The 22016-nt window shown below is 24.5% G+C and overlaps 1 pseudogene; it reads right to left on the reverse strand.

Moving 5' to 3' along the window:
- Window positions 1–11204: 11204 nt before the first annotated feature.
- On the reverse strand, window positions 11205–11897 carry LOC145846554 (E3 ubiquitin-protein ligase arih1l pseudogene; annotated as a pseudogene).
- Between the last annotated feature and the right edge of the window lie 10119 nt (window positions 11898–22016).

Consider the following 22016-nt stretch of genomic DNA (forward strand, 5'->3'; position numbering starts at 1 on the left):
GACCAAATTCGCAAAATTTTAATTTGTTTAAGCTAAATTAAAATAAAGTTAGATATAAAGTCAAAAAACTTAGTTAAGATTTTTAAATAGTAAACTTACTACTTTAAAGTTTATGTTCATCAAGTTAAAATATTTTTATTACATATTAAACTTCGAATTGAAGTTTTTTTAATGTTGCTTAAATTGATAATTGTTGTTTTTTTCTTAGATTAAACAAAAAAAAATTAAATATAAACATGCAATTTTTTTTTAATTTATTTCTAATAAACTTATTGTTTTAGTTTTATAACTCAATCGAAATTTCGAAGTCTAACTTTTATTGTTTGTTAGTAATTTATGGTAATTAGTTAATTTAAACTTTTATATTGTATTGTTTTTAAGTTTTCAATGTCATATGTTTATTCCAAATGTAATAAACATATGACTTCGATTTTAAAATTAAACTAAACAAGTTATAGCTTTCATTTGTAAAATCTCTTCTATCTATTTCGTCTCAGTACCTAGATTTACGTGTGTTTTTAGAAAAACTTATACAATTTGATATATCTGGTAAAAACGAAAATACTATAGTTTCATATAAAACTAAAAAAAGCTTTTGTGAAACCATTTTTATACTTTGAATAACATTTATTTAAAAAAAATTCTTTAGTAATTTTATTCAGTTAAAAGTGCTTTAAAACAAAACTTTATTTAGAAATAAAAGGCACTAACTACTCAATAGTAAACTTATTTTTTATTTTAATTTACGTATTTTGTAGCATACAATTTCAATGTTTATACTCAATAACGTTTTTGCTTCAACAAAAAAGTTGTTGTAACTATTTTTAGCAAAATTCAAAAACTGAATTCACAGTAGAATGAAATATTCAGACACTAATGATCAAAACTATTGTGTCTTTAATTAAAACGACTTAAAATGAAACAAAAACTCTACCAACAATATTTTATTAAAACATTTACAGTTCACGATTTCCTTTTATTACTCTTTATTTTAGAATAATAGTTACTAAAAAGTTGTGCGATACAAACTTGTAATAAACAAGTATCACAGCTTTTGTTGTAAACATAGAAAGCAAAAAGTTGAGGATGTTTTTAAAAAGTTTAGAAAATAGTTCATTTTCCTAATACGGTAGTAAATTAAGAACTATGTGTTCAATACTTAGCGCTTGTACTGTATTTAAGCCAAACAGTAAATACAAAAAAGCTGTTTAAAATATTTTATTTTGAATTAATAAATTTAAGCTTGTTGCTTCACTGTTTATAAGCTCTTAGAACATTTTAAAACACTTGAATGTTTTTTCTGATTATATTGCTCAAAATCTTGGAGCATAAAATTTAAACGTTTTATTTGTATTGCATAGTCTAAAAAAGTTAAAATAGCTAAATTTTATTGTTTTTCTAATTGAAGTAAAATGATGTAAGTTTTAAAATGGTATATGTATGATAAGTACTCTTTTTTATGTTATAAAACTTATTATAAAAATTTAAACATTTTGTGATTATTACATTTTGTGATCTAATTGCATAAACAATATACTTATAATATTGCACGACGAATATCAATATAAAACAAAAACCTAGCAAGTTTTCTAGAAACTAAGTAACTAGTTATATACAGCTAACAACATAAACTACTAACCATCTAATTATCTTTATTTAATATATTAAGTTTAATAATATTAGACCAAACACTAACAATATTGTTAAAAAACCTAACGAATGTTCAACAACAAATAAGGGTTAACTTTACTTTTAAAAGTTCTAAAAGCAAAGATAAATGTACTAAAAAGACAATATCCATACCTTTAATGAACAGCTGTATTAGACTAAAAATTGTCACAAAAATTAATAGGTGAATTATTAATTATGTACAATACTTTAAACCTTATCACAAGATTTCATATATTTTTGCTTTATTTAGGAACTCCACTCATTAAAAATTAAATTAGATTGACAAAATTTATTTCTGTTTATATATTCTTTTGACTCAATAGAATTAATAAGGGTAAGGGTCAATATATGCAATTTTACCAATAAATAAATATAGTGGTTGAGGAGAAAGTTATATCATAAATCATACAGTTAGTTAGGAAATTGTTCAATAACAAATTTAAAAAGTTTGTGTCAAGTAAAAAAATAGTAGAAATCAAAACTAAAAGTATTTAATTTAAAAAATAACGACATTTATAATTATTTTAAGCAGACTAAATTAAACTTAAATTTAAGTTTTGTCGTAGAATATAGATTTTTTTAAACTTGGTAAAACAGTATTGCGCCAGGTGCAAAATAAAATTTAATAACTTAAATTAAAACGCTATGTCGTATTTATTTAAGTAACTGACAAAAGTAGATATTTTAAACTTAATTAAAACTTTTATTTAAGACTTAGTTTCTTTTAAGGTTTTTTGCGTAACTATAATAAGAATATGAAGGTTTTAATTAATCAAACTTTGTTACAAAGTTAGAAACAACACTTGACTGCAATCGAATGCAAATTTTTTCAATAATCCAAATTGAACTTATTTTTGTATTCTTGCAGTCTCGTCATTATTTTTTCTGAACAATACGCAATCGTTTAGTCTTATAACTTTGACGTCATCAATATTATCTGAACTATTTGGTAGATTGCCAGATAACATGTCTGTTGTTTTTTTTTTGTAATTTGTTTATTAAACGAAAAAAAAAGCGCTCAAATATTTGGTCCAAGGACCTGGTGTACGAAAAAACCTTTCAGTTATGGAGTCATACACCAGGATACAGTTTAAAGTCAGGTCCAAAACTATTGTTGGTACTTATCATCTTCCTTAAATATTAGTATAGATTAATACTTTAATAATAGATTCATAAAGATGCATATATTACTTTATATCAATGTTTTACCGAAACAAAGACAGTTGGCTGCATGCTTTTCCTAAAACAATACAATTGTTAGTTCTATCAAGTAGATGTTTTTTTGATTCTGGTTTCTACTTAATATCTTCACTATTAAACGTAACTTTTTCCTATTGGTGTTCAAAAGTTTACTCTCCTTTTCATAGATATGTTGTTCACTATCAGTAGTCTAATAAATGTATACATAGAAGTAGTGAATGATTCAGTACATACCATTATTTACTTTAAAAAGTTTATAGTGTAATATTGTTGCTTTAATTTTACTATTTACAGTTATTATCAGTAGCTTATGTGCTGGCTTTAGAGTAATTTAATACATTGTTTTAAATATACTCTACTGACCTATTAAGTTTTAAAACTTAAGCAAATGTCATAGCAAGCAAGTTATTTTTTACTTAATGCTTTTTTTCGTTTTTAAAAAGTAATTAAAATCATATTCTATTACCCTATTTAGTCAATAACTTAAACAAAACACTTACTTTGTAGTTTTGTGAACCACTTTTTACTTGTTCATTGCTTAGTAAATTTGCTTTCAAATAGTTTATAGTACGTATCTGTTTTATATTAAAAAACTTTTTATTTAATGTTTAACTATTTTATTTTGGCCAGACTATTAAATCGGTAAAACAAAGCAATTAAGTTATTTATCTTTTTTTTATCTTTAGCTATAAGTCTATGTATTTAAAAAGTTAACAACTAGCTAGAAAACTAAATAGGGAGAAATGTAAAAAAAAAATTTTTTTTTTAATTTGTTAACCATATTTTTTGTTGCATAAATCCTTAAAAATTTTATATTTTTGCTTTTGATATATTTGCAAAATAATTAATAAGTAAAGTAAATAAGTAGAACTTTTCATTAACGCGTAAACTATACTTTTGTTTTTATCGCAAACTTTGTTTTGTTTTATAAATTTTAGTTTTTAATAAGTTTTGTTTTTGTTTATTTTTGTGTTCAGTAAACAGCTCATTAAACTTTGAAGTTTGATCTTTTTGTTTGTTAGTATTTAATTAAATACGTAATTAAGCAAAACTTTTTTATGAAGTATAAATTGTTTTTTAGTTTATTTAAACTTAAAAACTTAAAAAAACATCAATACTATTAAAATTCACTACCTATTTACACGTAATATCAAACTAATATGAGATGCTAAAAATATGATTCAAAAAGTTTAAAGCTTAAAGTAATCTACCGAATCCAAAGTTTTAGATTCGGCCGAATCCAAATTTCAAAATAAGACTATAAGACTCAGACTCGGATTCGACCGAATCCGAAACTTTGGATTCAGTAGGATACTTTAAACTTTTTGAATTTTACAAAAATTAAAAAAATAGTTTTTCACACAATATAAAAACTATGATATATTTAGACTGTCAAAAAAAATTAAACACATAGTTAAGTCATTTAGTCTCGGCATTTTGGATGACCGTTCTTTTTTTTATGTTCGCCCGTTGTAATGAACTGCTGCAAGCACGTATACTTATGTGCAAAAAAAACTTGCTTTTATTACAGCTTAAAAAGACTCCACATTATACATTTAGCGCATTAAAGATTTAATTTGTCGAAAATTGATTCTGATGGAAGCTGTAGCTTTTTCTCAAAATTCAAACATACAGTTTTATGTATTTGCATAACTGACTTCATACTTCAACATTCCATTTTGAAGTATTTACATAACTGCATATGAAATATTTGTAATTTATTAGACATTGTATTTAAAAACTTGATTAACATACAATAGAAAAACTACAATTAAACTTAAAATTAAATTCTGAACAATTTTATAAAAAAATAAGGAAAACAAAATTATGTTAACCAGAGTTTATATTGTAACACCACTAAGTTAAGATATTTTTGACAATTATTTCAAAAATTAAATAAAAAATCGTTCTATTATCTTTAGATTTTTGAACATAGCTTACAAACTTGAGTTTATAGTACTATTAGTTTTCTTTCAAAATCTAAAATAAATTTAGTTTAAACAGCTTCAAAGAAATTTATGAATTATTACGTAAAATAGTACGTTTTAGCTTAACTATATACAATAAAAAATTTAAATAAATGTTTATATTAAAACCCTGTTAAACAAATACTTATGATGTTTAAATAACTTTATTGACGACGTTTTGACTTTACATTAATCATGTTTAACTTAAGTTACTTTATACTTACTTAATTTATTCAGTAAAATTAAAAACAAGTCTGATGTTTAAACTCTTGTAACTTTATTCTACAATAACTTATATTAAGTAGAGTAAATAAAAACACTAGCTAGATCTAACATGCTCATTTATATTACTTTTTTAGTTAGCATGTGTTTTTATCTTTAAATCTTAAACCTAACTTTTTCTTTACGATAATGATAAGTATGTAAATATTTTAAAATGTGATGTACAATTTTCAAAAACAACGATATTTTGAAAAATAATTTAAAACTAATCTGAATATTTTCTACGTAATTCATGTTGTGCTAGAATTTGTTTGTTTTAACCGATTTTAAACATAATCGTTTATATCAGGAGTCGCCAAACTACGGATCGCGGGCCAATTGCTGCCCTCCATGGGTAAATCTACAGCTCGCTAACATATTCTTTTTTTTTTTGAATGAAATGCGGCTTGTCAAAAACATTCTGCGGCCTGCGAGCATGTAAATATGGCCCGCTGAGCTAATGCAAACGAATTTTCAAACTGTTACCTACTAAAATCTATAAAATAGTTTAAATTTTTTCAACTTTCAAGTTATTTAAACCTTGCAATATAGAAATATTTATTTTATCACAATCAAATTAAACTACGTTGATATGAATTAAAAATAACTTACAAAACATAAATATATTACAAACTAACTAAAGTAACAGTTCACTTTGCTGCTGTTTGTAGTCTGAGTCTACAATGTTTATAAGTTAAGACTATAATATATATGATAATTTATATTTCAAATTAATTCTTAATAAAAACTAAACAAAATAGCAGGGCGATATTTTTGACAGTGATTGAAAACGAATTACATTTTATAAACGTAACAAAGTTTTTAAATCAATAAACGCAGTCTGAATACAAAAGTAGAAGTTTTAAATCGCACAAGTAGAGAAGTATTTCACTCAAACTTAAACTGAAGTGTACTTAATAAAACTTGAATAAGTCAAATTACTGACAATGTCAATCTTTTTTTCCGCCCAGCAGTCGTTAATAACGTCGTAAACAAATACTTTTGTTTCTTCAATTGATTTCCAATTATAATTAAGAGCCTTTAAAAAAACTATAATTTTATCACCAAGACACAAAGCTACAGGGTTTAATTGACCACGAGTTTTTGTTGTAGCAGAACTAATACTAGTAAATTTTCTTGAAAAACTGTCAAACATCTCCCAACCTACTCTGTCACTATAACTTTCAAAACTAATAACAAACATTTTATTACCCATACTAACTGAAGAATGATAGCATCTCCTATCAATCATATCAGGTAAAGAAGTCCATTTGTTCTCAAAGTAATCATATGCTTCTACTGATTTTAATCTGTACCAGTTATCTGTACCTCCAGTAACAACAATTTTTCCTTCAAAAACTGTACAAGCTGCAGAATTTCTAGTTTGATTCATTTTAGCCTTTCGAATCCAATAGTCGTTTTTTAAATTGTATAAGTTAATACTTGTTCCAGTAATAACATACAAGTCTTTCTTGAAGGAACACAAACAAAATTTGTTGTCGTTTAGATCCATTTGTGTATTGCTCGACCAAGATTTATTTTTATCACAGAATTTTATAAAAGATTCGTCATACGTGTAGTTTTCTGAATACCCACCTAAAACAAATAGTTCAGAATTAATAATTGCAGTTTTACATTTTTTACGTGCATTTGGCATCAGGGCATAATGGTTATATTCAAGTTTAAAACCATTAAGTTTGAAAACACTTTTCCAACTTTTATAGAGTTTATTCCTTCCTCCACAAACTAATACACCGAACTCATCTTGGTTGCAATACCTGTTTTCATACAGAACTTTTGGTGGAAAATCAAAACTTTTTCTATTTTGCATCGTTTTTTCTTCTTTTGAACTTAAAGAAAACCACTAAATTTAACTTCAAATGTTTTTGAAAGTTTCAAAAGATTTGTTTGATAGTCAAATGTAAAAATAATATCTTGAAAAAGTTTATTGATACTTTGCAATGTTAAACTTACAAAACTGTTAACTGATTCACAAGTATTATTAAAAAAATATTTACTAACTAAGCTTAGTTTTAAACACACTAAATATTACAGACTTTAATTATTTTTTCTGATCAAAACTTAAAAACCTTTTGAAGACAGCAACATCATTACTAGTTTTACCTTAAAAACTAAAGTTTGTTGGTCGTTAAATTTTTTCATTAAAATAATTCAATAATTTATCTAATATTATTGTTTTACATGTTTGATTTATAAATTCAATAACATTTTGATATAGTTTTAAAGCATGGTGGGCTTATCATTATATTAGTATTTAATTTTGTTTTATACATATTTTAGAACACTAAAAATATAAATTAAAACTTTGAACGTTACAACTATAAATGACAATTTTTTCTAATCTTTTCATAACTATGTAAAAAATCAAATTTTCCTAGGAAAAGGAAACCTCAAAAAGAAGCTTCTTTAAGATATAAAGAAACGGTAAGCTATTTAAAACTAAACTTTAGATTGGTTTACACTAAACTGCTAAATGTTCTTACAAATTCTAAGAAATAAAGTGAATTGATTTTGCTATTTGTATTAAATTTAGACTCTTAACTTTGTTTTTATTAAAAAGAAAAAAATGATAGTAGTTAAAGTAAAATTAAACAGCTGTAGACTGTTATATTTCCTAGATAACTTAATATATATATAGTTTGAAATCATTCATACTATATTTAATTGATGATTTTAAATAATTTAAACTGTACACAGTAAACTACTGTATCATATTGTATATGTAGTTACTTAAATTTTTTTTTTTTTTAAAGTTTAGCCTATAAGCTCTTATTTTTTAAACAACTGTTGAATAAGCTGAACTACTTTTGACTATGTTATTAAGGTTTTCTTTTAATTTTTTTAATATAAAAATATAACAAATGTTTTAAGTCAAATAAAACATAAAAAAAACTTGCCTAAATAACTTTATAGAGTACGTTTGCTAAAAGTTTGTTTTACATAAATAAAACGAAAATTTAAAGTAGATAATTATAGAACTTAACGTTTTTAGCCAAATATAAATTTTACTCGACAAAACCTCAAATAACAAAAGTTACGAAATAAAAATAAAAAACTTGCCAATAAAAGCAGTTTATTAAATAACATAACTCAATAACCATTTATATAATTAAAAGATAAGATTTAACAAATATCTTTAAATAAATGAAATAGTTATCAGACAGTATTAAACTATATTTACTTGTTTTCATCTACATTAGCACAGAAGACGTTAATCTTATTACTTAAATAAAAGTAAAACCAAATAACAATTTGAAAAATTAAAAATAACAGAACTATATTTTACGGTTTGTTTATTTGTAGTTAAGAAAGCTATGAGCAAAAGCTAAGCATGTAAACCTAAAATTAGTTTTAAAAAAATCAAGTGTATTCAAAGCTTCTTAGTAAATTATTGATAATTCTTAACATTTATGTTCTGTTTTTGTAAGTGTGTTAAAGTACGTTCATTGAACAATTAAACTATTTTTCTTTATATTTTAGTTGTAACTTCAATACAACTACCTTTTTATGTGCTAAAAAAAACGCCAAAGAACCCAAATTCTAACTAACTATGTATTCAAAATCAGCCAATATTCGTTGGCCCATTATGTATTAATTGACTTAACTAATGAGAAAACTACACTTCTAAACTTGGTTTGTTATTCTGTAAAAGATTTACGTTTCAAAAAATTTGAAATATTGAGAGGTTTGAATGAGGTTTGAAAATAACTGTGTAACAAATTATCAGGTGTGACAGGTTTACCATTTGTCTCTAAATTTGCAGCAAGAAACTAATAGTGGTTGTGCTTTTTCACTGCATATTTTACTTCATTTTTGACTTAATAAGTTTATCAGTAAATTTTTTTTAATTATGGTACGAGGAATTCTTTTAAGTACAAAAAGAGGTCCAATATTTTTTTCGATAGGCAAATAATTTTTGAAATATCCTTTTTTATATTTTGAATATTTGTCTAAAATTGTAATAACATAAAGCAAACAACATTTTCAATGAAAATTTTTTTTTTTTACTTCCCGAAAAGAAGAGATTTTTTAACATAATAATGCTTGAAACAGTTATTCCAGTTTACTATTTAAATACTTAATTATATGCTAAAATATGACATCTATAACTATTTTTTGTACGTTTGCATGCTAAAAAAAGTTTGTAAGTCTTCTGAACTTAGTTCAAAATGCAATCATGTAAAACTATATCTAAAGAATAACTAGACAGAAATTGCTACAAAATGGAATAAACCACTGCTATTGTAACCTAACAAGTCACATTTAAATAAAAATGTTAGTAGAAAGTAGATAAAATCTTTGGGAATTAAATGACAAGTATTTACTACTCCTTAAAATAAAACTATTAACTCTTTCAACAAAAGTAAGTATACGAGTAGCGATGATCACTAATAACCTTAGGAATCACTATTTAAAAAGATAACTTTTAAGTTCATCCTGGAACTTTTCAAAATAGTTTATGTTTTTTAAACATAATCGTAGCTTAATAAGTTATTTTAATCCTTGGTAAGATAGCGATTTATGACCTACTTTGCTGTTGAATCTAGGTAGGAAAACATTTGTTCCCGAAAACCTCGTATAAAAATTATGGACACTTTTTACACTCTCATATTAATTTTTAAAGTTATCTTGTAACAAACTAGTTATAATGTACTTAAAAAGAGCTAAAAATTATTATAAGCTTTGTATAATAATAATAATAATAACAATAATAATAAAAATAATTGCTTAATAGTAAGGTTTCTTCTTATTAAATATTTCTTAAAAGAAGAAAAACAGCATTAGTTTTTTTAAAAGACATCAAATTTTTGCTTGTTTATTTTTAAACTATCTCAATGGCAATTAATTTAAAAAAAAATTGGTCTACTTTAAAAACGAGAATGCAAACTATAATGCATATAAACACGAAAATAAAAATCAGGGTTTTAGAGAAAATGTTAGTTAAGTATTTTTTAAATTTAGTTTGTAGAAGTTAAAAACTGAATTAAAATATTCTAATATTACATTTCAATTTATAGATTTAAACGTTTTTTAAATAAATTTAGAAAATCTAAGGCAGATATACTATTTATTAGTATTAAATATATCTTTTTTAAGTTTATAATTCAATCTTTTAACACTAACCCTTGGTCGGTAAAAGATTAACAGGGATGGAAAATGATCGCGGTTTACAACTAAAATGTTCCATTAAAAATTTTATTACTAATTTGAAGTATATATAATTTTGGTTAAAACTTAAAAATTAAAAAAAAATAGTTTACCAAGTTATATTAAAATTATTAAGTTTTGTATAGGAAGGCAAAACTTAACAATGGTCTAAGTTTGATTTGGTAGTGTTCTGAAAGAAATTTTTAAAGCCAAAAAGTTTTACTTCTTTAAAACCAATTCTTACGATAAACTATAATACATTCCTTGTAAAATAGTGTACTGGCGTCAATATAAAACTAAAGTATGCTGTAAAAGACCGAGAATGTAGTAAAATATAAGATAAAATTTGTTTCTTTATTTCAGTAAAACAAGTTACGAAGCAAATTGCAAATTAAAAGTTCAAATATTTACATACTGCCACATGTTTTCAGTTTTCTGCTCCTTGACGTAACAAACCAGTTTCTTCGAATGATTCTCGCAAAACTTGATCGTAGCATTCAACTCCACCCAAAGTTTATAATCGTTCAGTTTGTGAACCTCCCATTTCAAAGCTGCGCTCAGCCTTTCAACTTTAGCCTCCAAATATCCCTGAGTGTGTTCGAAGATCATTTTGTTAGTATAGTCGTCCTTAAGGTAGTAGGCGAACACGTAAGAGTACATGAGAGTGTTACGGCATTCTCTCAACACTTCACACGCTTTCTTCATGACATTTTTCTGGAAGAAGTGTGCAAGTTTATCATTGACCTTGGGAACTTCTTTTTCGTCATCTTCTTCAGCATCCTTTTCTAATTTTCTTTTTTGCTTTTTGTTTTTAATACCATTTTTCAACTGTTGCGGAGTTTGGTATCTGTCATACACCCTCTCTGTGCTTGTTTTGCTCTCAATTTCAAGGCCTTTTTTGTGTCTGCGGTAGAACTTGTGGTATTCCATGTAGCGTTAAGTTTCTTTCCCATTTTCCTGTACTTTGCTACCTTCTATCTTTTGCTCGCAATTGTGGTGCGATCCTGCCCATCCTTTCATGCAATTCCAGCACATCTCATACTTGCACTTGGAACAAATCATGTGGTTGCATCCGCTGTTCTTTTCAGTTTTAGCGTGACACTTTGGGCACTCTTTTGTATTTGATGAAATCCAGTTACCGTTTTCTGTGTCTTCGAATTTCTTCAGCCATTTTTTAAGCATGTCGCAATCTAATGGGTCGTGCCAAGCCTCTTGGCAATTGAAGCAGCTTTTGTGTCCCTTGGAGCATTCTACGTTGTAGTTGTTGTGAAATTCTTTACAACTTAGTATTGTATTACAGTCGGTTCCGGAACACCAAACAGTGTCTTTGTTGTTGTCCACGTACGACTGACCTAACAAACGCAAAAACTTTGATTTAAGCACTTCTTCTGCCAAGGTATCTAAGATAGTTTCTATATCTACAAGATGTTCACAATTTTCTCCAGGGCATTCGATATCAACAATCCTGTTGTTTATGTTTTCATGGATGTGATCCTTAAAGCACTCTTTACAAAACACATGGCTGCATTCAAGGTTTGCTACATCACCTTGGCAGAGATCATCCATGCAAACTTCGCATTCGAAAGCGGAACAGCTTGTTTCAACACATTGGCGTTTAACCGAAGCCATTTTGTGTATACTTTTTCATTCTCTTTTCCTTTCTTTATTCAGAGCAATAAATGCTTTATCAACATTCCATTGGTTGTTTTAACTTTGTAACTTAGACTTTTAATTTATACTTTTTTCATCTAAATTATAAATCAATAAAAATTTAGTTTAACATAAAGGTTTTTGAAAACATAACAAAGTTTTAGTATAGTTTTTAATAATTAAGCTTTTAGTTTTTATAATAATATAAATAAATTTTTACCAGATTTGAGTTTGTCAGCTTAAAACAATTTAATAGTCTGTTTTTCATTAGAAGAATTAAGTAAATTAGTTTAATATATAAATTGATTATTTTTTAAAGTTACTTAAAACTCAAACCACTAAACTACTTTTTAACTATAATTAGAACAAGTTTACTTTTAGCATAACTTGTGGCTACCTTTTTAAGTATAAAAGCTTTTTGTTAAACTATCTATTACTTTGAGTACAAATTGTATGTAGATAAGAAACTAAGACTTTTTCGTATGTACCTAGTACAGCCAGAAAAAAAAAATAAAAATTTAATTTTTTATTATTCCAATTTTTATTAAAATAATTTTGCAGCTGTATTTACTTTCAGCATATAAAATAAACTTGAAAAGTTGAATTCTGATGAATCAAAAACTTTATAGTTAGGATGTAGTTAAAGAAAATGAGTATTACTAATAATCTATAACTTTTATCGTAAATGTTTTTGCGATGCTTTATTAAAACATATTTTTTAAAAAATTTTTAGTACTTTTATTAAGGATTAAAAAGGTTCAAAAAATTACGAGTTAGCTTCTAATTTCTTAAAATGTATATTTTTGAAAAACTTTTGCTGATTCTAGGAAACAAAAGTCTACCTGATTTTACAATAAAACTATTTATAAAAACAAAACAATTATTTAATTTACGAATAAGTAATTAACTTTATTATATTAAGAAAAATTATCATATTCCAATATTTGTCTCAAAAACGTTAAAACTTAATCTGTAGGTTTAAAAAAGATTAAAAACAATCTTGAGATCTACAAAACCATGCAAATATGTCAGAATTTAACTAGTGTTTTTAGGTACCTTAAAATCAAAAATTGAACTTAATATGAAAAAAAAAATTTTTTTGCACTCTTTAAATTTTTTAAATTGTCCTAGCAAAAATATAAATTCGGCTTGTCAAAATATAAAATATAACTAATGATATCATTGAGTTTTAGGTACTTCTACATTTAAATGTTTTTACTTGTTTTGCGACAAGGCAGGAAACATATTATAATATAGTAAATCAGACTTGCGACATTTTGTTATGAACTATGAAGGTAAACTTATGCTAACACCTGAAATAAAAAAAAAATAATTTAGTTTACTAAAATTTTTTTATTAGATAATAGAACTATACCTAGTATTAATAAAGCAATTTCTGTTTTAAATCAACTTTATAATACTCCTAGGTCTAACTGAATTTAATAAACATTCTTTGTGTAAATATAGTTAACATGTTTTTGATAAATCTTCCTTACCTTACTAAAATTAAGATGAATTACATACAATGATATTTATTTCTGAAATTCCCGCAGGTGAAAAGCCAAAATGTTTTTTGAATCAAAATAGGTGCACGAGCAAATATAATAAATTGTATTGTCAAACTCTACATATGTTAAATTTTTTTTTAATTGTTGTAATTATTGTTTTTTTTTGACAATAATATTTTAGTACCATTTTATCACAAAAGTTTTTCATTTATTGTTTCATGTTACTATAAGTATTATTGGCAAATATGGCAAAACAAGGAAAGTTTAAATAAACATCTACATTGAAAGTTTTTTATATTTTATTTTAATAACAATTAAGTTATTTTTGGCAAATATGGCAATTTTTAAAAATATCTTCATTTTCAGTTTTATCTTTGACATTATAGTTTACATTAAAAGTTCATTATATCTAGCAAAAAATTAAAATAATTAATAAAAGTTACTAACCAATAATGAAAGTTAGGAGTAAAAATGATATTTAAAATGCATGGAAATAATTTTAAAAAAGTAATAAAAAAATAAAAACTATTTTATGTACTTTTTGGCTTGTTGTGTCTTTTTATTAACCTTAATTAGTTCAGTCAATTAAAAAAAAGCGAGAAAAAATTAAAAATACATTCAGTCCTTGTCACAAGTCTTTTACTTAACAATTTAACAAATAACCAAAAATATTTAAATGGATGCTATAATAATGTTATACAAACAAAATATACTTTAAAAAGTTAAATGATTTTTTTAAGACTAAACCTCGCTACTAATCTCACCATAAATCTATCCATAGATTATATGTCATAAACTAAAAAGATAACCTTATAAAGGTGGTTAGAAAAAATCCCTGTCTACTCCTGAGCTATCAATATAACATTTCACTAAACTGAAATGCTCTTAATAAAATAAATATGAACTACCTACAAATATATAGACTTTTTTTTATTCTCGTAGGATAAAAGCCAAAATGTTATTTGAAGCAAATAGTTACTTGAGCAAAGATAACAAACTGTAGTAATAAATTTGTAGTTTGATGCTTTTTTTTTTTTAAAGTTGTTTTTATTGCTTTTTGTACAATAATATTTTAGGACCATTTTATAATAACAATTTTTAATTCATTATTTCATGTAAATATAACTATTATTGGCAAATATGGCACTTATGGCAAAACATGGAAAGACATGGCAAATTACATTAAATTACATTTAAACAATTACATTTAAAGTTTTTTATACTTGTTTTGATAACAATTAAGTAAAATTGGCTAACATAGCAAGTTTTAGAAACATTTTCATTTTAAGTTCTAACCCTTATATGGTGGTTTAAACCAGTGGTCGGCACGGTGTACACTGGGGCACACTAGTGTACATGTAGTTTTTTTAGTGTGCACGAGACTTTTGGGTGCATGAAACTTATTTTTGGGTTCATGTTTTTTTTTCGTGAAGAAATTAAACTGAAGTTTTTTTTAAATCTTTCTACATTTAAGACAGATTCAACCTTGATATCTAATTGACCACTTTGTTGTTAATAAAACGACCATATTTGTACTCTGCTAGTTTTATTCGGTTATTTTACGTAAAAATTCTATCACCCTTAGTCACGTAAAGAAAAAATGAAGTGAACAAATCATATAGATTCCTAAAAATAAAACGGTTAGTATTCTACTAATGTTTAATTTTATTAACTCTTATTTTTTTAAATCGTTTTGCTACATTAAAAATCACTATATTAATCAGCTTACTCAGTTGGTTTTTAAACAAAAAATTAGTTTGGCCATAAAAAGTCATTTAAGTTTTACTTATAATAAAATTAAAGTGTAGAAAGGGGCAATAACACCAGGGCTGTCACATACTTAGCTTTCTAAGAAAAACAAAGTCTAGTTTTAAATTATGAAAAACCTAGACCAACTGAGGCTAGTTTTAATATATTTACAAAATCTCAGCATGTCAGAGACTAGTTATAAATTACTTGAAAATATTTGGTTTGTTTTTATATCTTTTAAAAATCTTCAACTGCTGCTTTATTTGATATTTATTTTATTTGGGGTTGATTTTTAATGTTTAAAAAATCTAAGATCTATTAATGTATAAGTTTCATTGTAGTTTAAATTAGTTTTTTGCTTGTATATACCACTCTTTAAGGCTAACTTGAGTACTAAGTCTAGTCATTATATACATTTTTGTGAGTATAATGTTAAATAACTTTTTTTAATGGATATTTTTGTATATAAACAATATTTAATGTTTTATAATTTAATAGTCTCATTTTCCATAAAGTTTTTGTTTCACAGTTTAAATTTTAGCTCTTAGTTTTATTTTATTTATCTTTTAGCTCATTATAATTTTGATTAAAGTTAGGTATGCAACTCGACGACCGAGAGGTTTTTTTGTGTATCCAGGTCCTTAAAGCAAAACAAAGTTAACGATTTTTTTTCATTAAAAGATTATAAAATTATGAAGTACCTTCGCAGATATCTATAGTATTTCAACCAAAGTAAAGTCTGGTTTTAATACAAATTTTTTAGTTTTTGAAATTTAATTTTGTTATTTAAAACAAAAAAATATTTCATGCTAGATTATCTCATTGTAGTACTCTTATGAAACTTTTTAAACTATCTAGACTTAGTTTACTCAGTAGAATAAATAATTTTAATTGATTTTAAGTAAACCTAATCACCTACAGCTCACTAAAAAACTTTTAGAAATCATTACTGTAAGTAAAATGCTTCATAAGTTTAAAAAAAAAATTTAGAAAAAAAAAGCAGTAATATTAAGCATAACTTTTGTCATTAACCATAGATGTCACATTAAAAAATTACAAAAAATCAAAATCACAAAAAGCCAGAATACATTTTAAGTAAAACAATGACACCTTGAATATAAGTACATCGTTAATATGTTCACTTCAAAACTATTTTAAAGTTTTTAACTGTTTAGCAAAATTAACATAATTTATTGTTAATTAGCTTTGGTTACGCAACATTACTTGTTTTTAGTAATTTCTACTGACATCACCTATAAACTATTATGAGTTTAATTTTAATATGATATAATATTAAGTATTCTAAATTACGTATTATATAACTTAATAATATGCTAAAATGTTATAATAAATATTTCACAAATTAAATAACAGGATCTTTAATTTATTTAAAAGTTTGTATAGCTGTAAAAAACAGATCATAACTATAGTTTACTTATTAAAAGTGTCATTACTTATGTTAAGTTTTGTATAACAAACAAGTCACTTATGAACTGAAAATTATTTCTATTGCACGTATTTTTCCTTTGAAGTCTAATAGTTTTGCTTATCTTTTAATTATAGTTTATTTTTAGTTAATTGTATTTGCATAACGTAAGATCATTCTAAATATCGTGCTAACGTTACCAACAAACATTCATCTAATTTAAAAATATAAATTCATAATACTGATAACAACGCCAACCACATGTACCATTATTTTAGTAGCTGTACGAAAGAACTTAAAAGAAAAAAAAACGCTCTAATGTACTGTGATTTTATTCTGTTAAGTTTCTACTTGTATTCTAATTGAAACTTTTAATCTTTCGTTGTTAATTCAAGAAATAAAAACTTTGCTTTAACATGTAAAGTTTACACAAAGTTAAAAATAATATTATACAAAAACATTTATATTTTATATACATATAATAGTTTGTAAACCAATAAGCTTACAATATATAGTTATTAAGCTATAAGATTCAAAGTCCCCTATGATTTTATATTTAAAGTTTTAAATAAATTACTTAAAAATTACTTTTTAAATGTTTTTGTATTTATTTACTAGTAGTTTATACATATTTTTTTAATGCTAAACTTTTTATCTTATTGTCAAATAACGACCAATTAGACATAAAGTTTAACAAAATAAGTTTCAAATGAACAAAGCTAACAAATTATCGTAATTTATCAAGAATAATAAGAGAATTTTTTACACTTTCAAAAATTTTAAGAAGAAAGCATTAATGTGTTACTAGACTTACATCTGATAATCAGTGTATTGAACTAAAAAAATCAATTTGTTTGCAAACTAAACTCTTTAATAAAACCGTTTTAAAACCCTAGTATAGTATCTTTTTTAAACCTTGACGATTATTGTTTAGTTCGTAGTCAATGAGAACTTATAATTTAAATATTTTTCAACAGAAATATGTTGGGTTTATAGTTGCTTTATGTGTCTATTAGTTTAGTCAAGTATTTGCACAAGAATAATGTCTGGTATTATAAAAACTTTTTATTAACTAATTTTTAAATTTTGTGATTTTAACGCCTCAAGATAAAGTTTTATCTAGATAATAATTCGTGTTGTAACGAATTTCTTACTTAATAGTCTTCTAATGGAACTTTTGCTACCATCTTGCTATTTAAACTCAACTGTAGTCAGTAAAGTAAATATATTTATTTCAATCTAAGTAAACTAATTCTCCTACATTACTACGCTCACTTAATAAAAATACTATAAATAAACGACTTTATAAGTTTAAATACAGTTCCATAAAAGAAAAGTTATAGATTATAACCACTATAAATAATTATAAATGTTACCTTACTAAAATCACAAAATCCTTTATATATGTATGTGTAGCAAAACGACACATAGACCTGTAGTACATTGTTAATAAGTTAATAAAAAAAACATGATTTAAAACGCTTAAATTTTGAATCTTAATAAACTTTTACGTCGTTCGTTTTTAATTAATTTTGTTTTTACTTAAATTTATTTAAACACCTAAAATTTTCTTAATGCAAATTACTCGAAAATTAGTACTTGTTTTATTAATACATTTTTGTACAACTAAGCTAATTTTTTTTTTGGTCGAAAGAAAAGGCTTTCTGATTTTCGCAAACACACAAGGTTGAGAAAGCAAATTATTTACAAACAATCAAAAAATTTACAATACTAAAGAATTTTTAACACAGAATAGACAGTAAAATCCTTCTTAAAATAAAAATTAACATTCAAGAAAATCAAATCTGAGCGTTATGCGAGTTTTAAATGTATGAGCATTTAATCTAAAAACTTGGGCTGTAATTGGTTGGTTGAACTCATTTAATACAGGAGTGCTGGAATCACTGTTGCAATGAAATATCTAAAAAATAAATATCAGGATATAAATATAGCTCAAAACTTATTTTTGTAGAAATTAAAAGTAGACTGCTTAAATTTTAGAATCTACTAACTGTTGAGTTTATAGTATAACTAAAACATCAAAAAGTTAATATCTTAAATCTCTACGGAACAAAGGTACAACTTTAAATGAAACTAATTCGCAAAAAGCTTACACAAAACAACAAACTGCACACTTTCGGGTTGTTACTTTCATCAAGCACATATTTAAAGTGGTCAGAAGTTTTTTTCTAAAAAATATTTAAAGTATGTTAAACATTTAGCCTAACATAAAGGTGTTTTGAAAACATACAAAAGTTTTAATGTAGATTTTTATTATTAAGCTTATAGTTTTTATAACAATATCAATTAATTTTTACCACTTTAAATCTATACTATAGTGATAAAAACAGTGTTTATTTAACTGTTTTCTAAAAATCAAATATTTTATGAAAACAACAAAAATTAAAACTAGAAAAAAATTAACTAAATAAAAAAATAATTTTTTTAATTACAGTCAATCTTTGCTTGTTAACTAAAGGTAATAATAGCATTAAATGACTGTTTTTTAACAAATAAAAAATGTTTAACTTATATGTTGAATAATAAAGTTAAAATTCTTTTAAATAAACAGTTATAACAATCTATTTTTTTTTTTTCTTTAGTAAGTTTCGTATTGAAATCTAATTCTATTACAATGTTAAGTTTATAAAGTATGTTACATATCTACTTTCTTTTAAATATATTTTATGTTTTAGAACGAAATAAAGCATTGCTATAAAACGTAAAATAAAGAAAAAAGGAAATTAGAGATTTCTAAAAATTCCACTAGTTGGTGTTATAATTAACCATTAGACGAGGTTCGTAACGATGCGATTTAAATTAAAACTCTCTAAACAATTAACTAAAAACCTGGTAAAAATTTAAATCAGGCCCTTTTAACAGCCAACCATATTTTAGATTTTTCTTATACTGAAAATAAATTAAGTTGTACTAAATACTATAAAAAAAACATAAAGTTTTATAGTGAATTCTTTTTTAAAATTAAAAAAAAATAATACAGCTAGTTATAGGTTTGTTCATAATTTGTATTTCGTTAAATCGTAGTTCATTGCAATATATAATTAAAATAAAATGTATTTAAAAAAAATCATTTAAGAAGTAAAGTTGTTAGAAGCTCACCAACAAAGTTTGACCACTTGTGGGCGATAAGCAATTACATTAGCAGAAGTTCGTAACCACTAGTACATATATTCATATTTTAAAATATCTTCAAATTTTTTTATAAGTATTAGTAGTTACGAACTTCGGCTAATGTTTAGTCAATCTATCATCTATTCTATCAAATAATTAATTTTAACAATCATCATAACATCATGTTAGGACGCGAAAAGAGATTAAAATCTAAATCGTTGTATAGGCATTGAAGAGTCAAGGACGTACTTTGTTCGGATTCAGAGATTAATTACTTTAAATACTTCGAATCTTTTAGAGCCTCTATAACTATGAATCTTAACAGAATAGAATTTTTACTATGTAAAACACAATTTCAGATTTATTAACTTTATCATTCATTTATTATCAATTTTTTATCTTTTATTTATATTTTTAGTTTATACTACCTAAATTCATATATTTTTTTGTATTTAAAGATAACTATAGTCACACTTAGTTGCCCAAAAGCCGAAAATTACTGTTTTTGTATCCTACAAATAGTTTCAAGATGCCTTTTGATTACAATTTTGTTTAATCAAACATAAAATGTTTAACTTGATTTAATTAGTATGTAACATATATTGAATATTTTTTAGTAATAAGCATTATTTTCAAAATATTTAAGTTTTAAGTATTGAGATGAAAAAGTCTAAAATAAAAGTTGAAGTAAGCTTTTCTTCTTTATTTACAAATTAAAAAAATTTCTTCCATACTAACTTATTATAATGTCTCTGTGAATTTTATATATAAATACTAAAGACTATTCAAGACTATTTCATACTAATTAGGCAAAATAGTTTTAGTGATGTATCTATTATACAAAAAAAACAAACAACAATATTACAAAATTTTATATTCAACAAATATAAGTTTCTTTTAAAACTTTTATAAATCACTAGGTAAAAGTTTTTTGATGAAATGTTGCATCATTGATTTTAACCCTTATTTCTCATAACTCCAGCAAGCTCTAAATATTCTCCTAATGTTTAGAGTTCAATGATAAACAATGCAAGTATTTATAGCAATTCTTTACAAATTAGTTAAAGTTTTGTTGCTCTTTACAACTTTTTCCGCTATTTTTTTAATAAGGAATATTTCGCCTTAAATTTAATAAGAAATATTGTAACACTTGAAAAGTGAACAACCGCTGTTTAAAATATTTTAAGCAAACTACATACATCTCCTTAATAACACATCTCTACTACAACGTAACTTTAACAGATTTCTAACAGTGCTCTAAAACTCGCTTTATAACAAGTTTATTTATTAGTTAATGCATTTGTTTAAAGCTCAAAATGAACTTGCTAAATTGTGTGACGTTATCTTAACGAAACTTACCAGTCGAGCGGAACGAAATAAAGAAACTACTCAAGTAAAACGAACACTTTTTGAATTTCATGAGATCAATCATACTAAAATTTATTAAAATAAAGGCGTTGAATTCTTTCTTTTTGTTTAAACAGAAACAATAGAGTTATCAAAATTTTTTATGTAAAAACTTTTATGTTAAATATTTGATTAAAATTTAGTTTAGCGCTGCTTAGCAGTTATAAAAGATTTTATCACAAGTTTTTTTAATGTCAAACTCTCATGTTTAGTTTTGTCCGTGAACGTAAAAAATATCGCAGGTTTCAATCAAATTAATAAAATTACTTAGTAGTATCAAAACACTTACTTAAATGTATTTTTAGATAGACTCTTCAGTTATTTCAACAAAGTTTCCATAAACAACAATTAAATAAAAATGGTTTTTTAAAAGTTAAATTAAAGAAAAATGATATTTTAGTGTATAATAACCTTGGACCGGTGTTACTTTTAAAACAATCATCGTCACCGCTTTTAAATAAAAAAACTAAACTTATTGTATACATTTGTGTTTTTCTAAGAACTATTATACAAAATATGGTGATATTTTCAAAATTACTCTTAGTGTTTTATAGCAAATTGTTAGTTTTAGGAAAATGTTTAAGATTTTAACTGAAACTTATTGTAATTATCGATTAATATCTCTTAAACTAATTTCGCAATGCTTACAATTAAAAACTTACATGTAATTAAAATTTACGTGTAAAACTTCTTTTTTCTGTTGAAGAAAAATCAAAAAAGCAATGAAAAATTTCAAGGGCAAAGCTTGAGTGGGAAACATTTATATAAATGGTACAAATGTAATAATGACGTCATATGAATCATGTACGTATGTGGTTACGATACATATTGATTAAAATGTAAAAAAGTTTTCCTGATAACTTGAACAACCTCTCT

The sequence above is a fragment of the Thalia democratica genome, unplaced genomic scaffold (assembly GCF_965202585.1).
Source record: "Thalia democratica unplaced genomic scaffold, ktThaDemo2.hap1.1 HAP1_SCAFFOLD_509, whole genome shotgun sequence".
NCBI lineage: Eukaryota > Metazoa > Chordata > Thaliacea > Salpida > Salpidae > Thalia > Thalia democratica.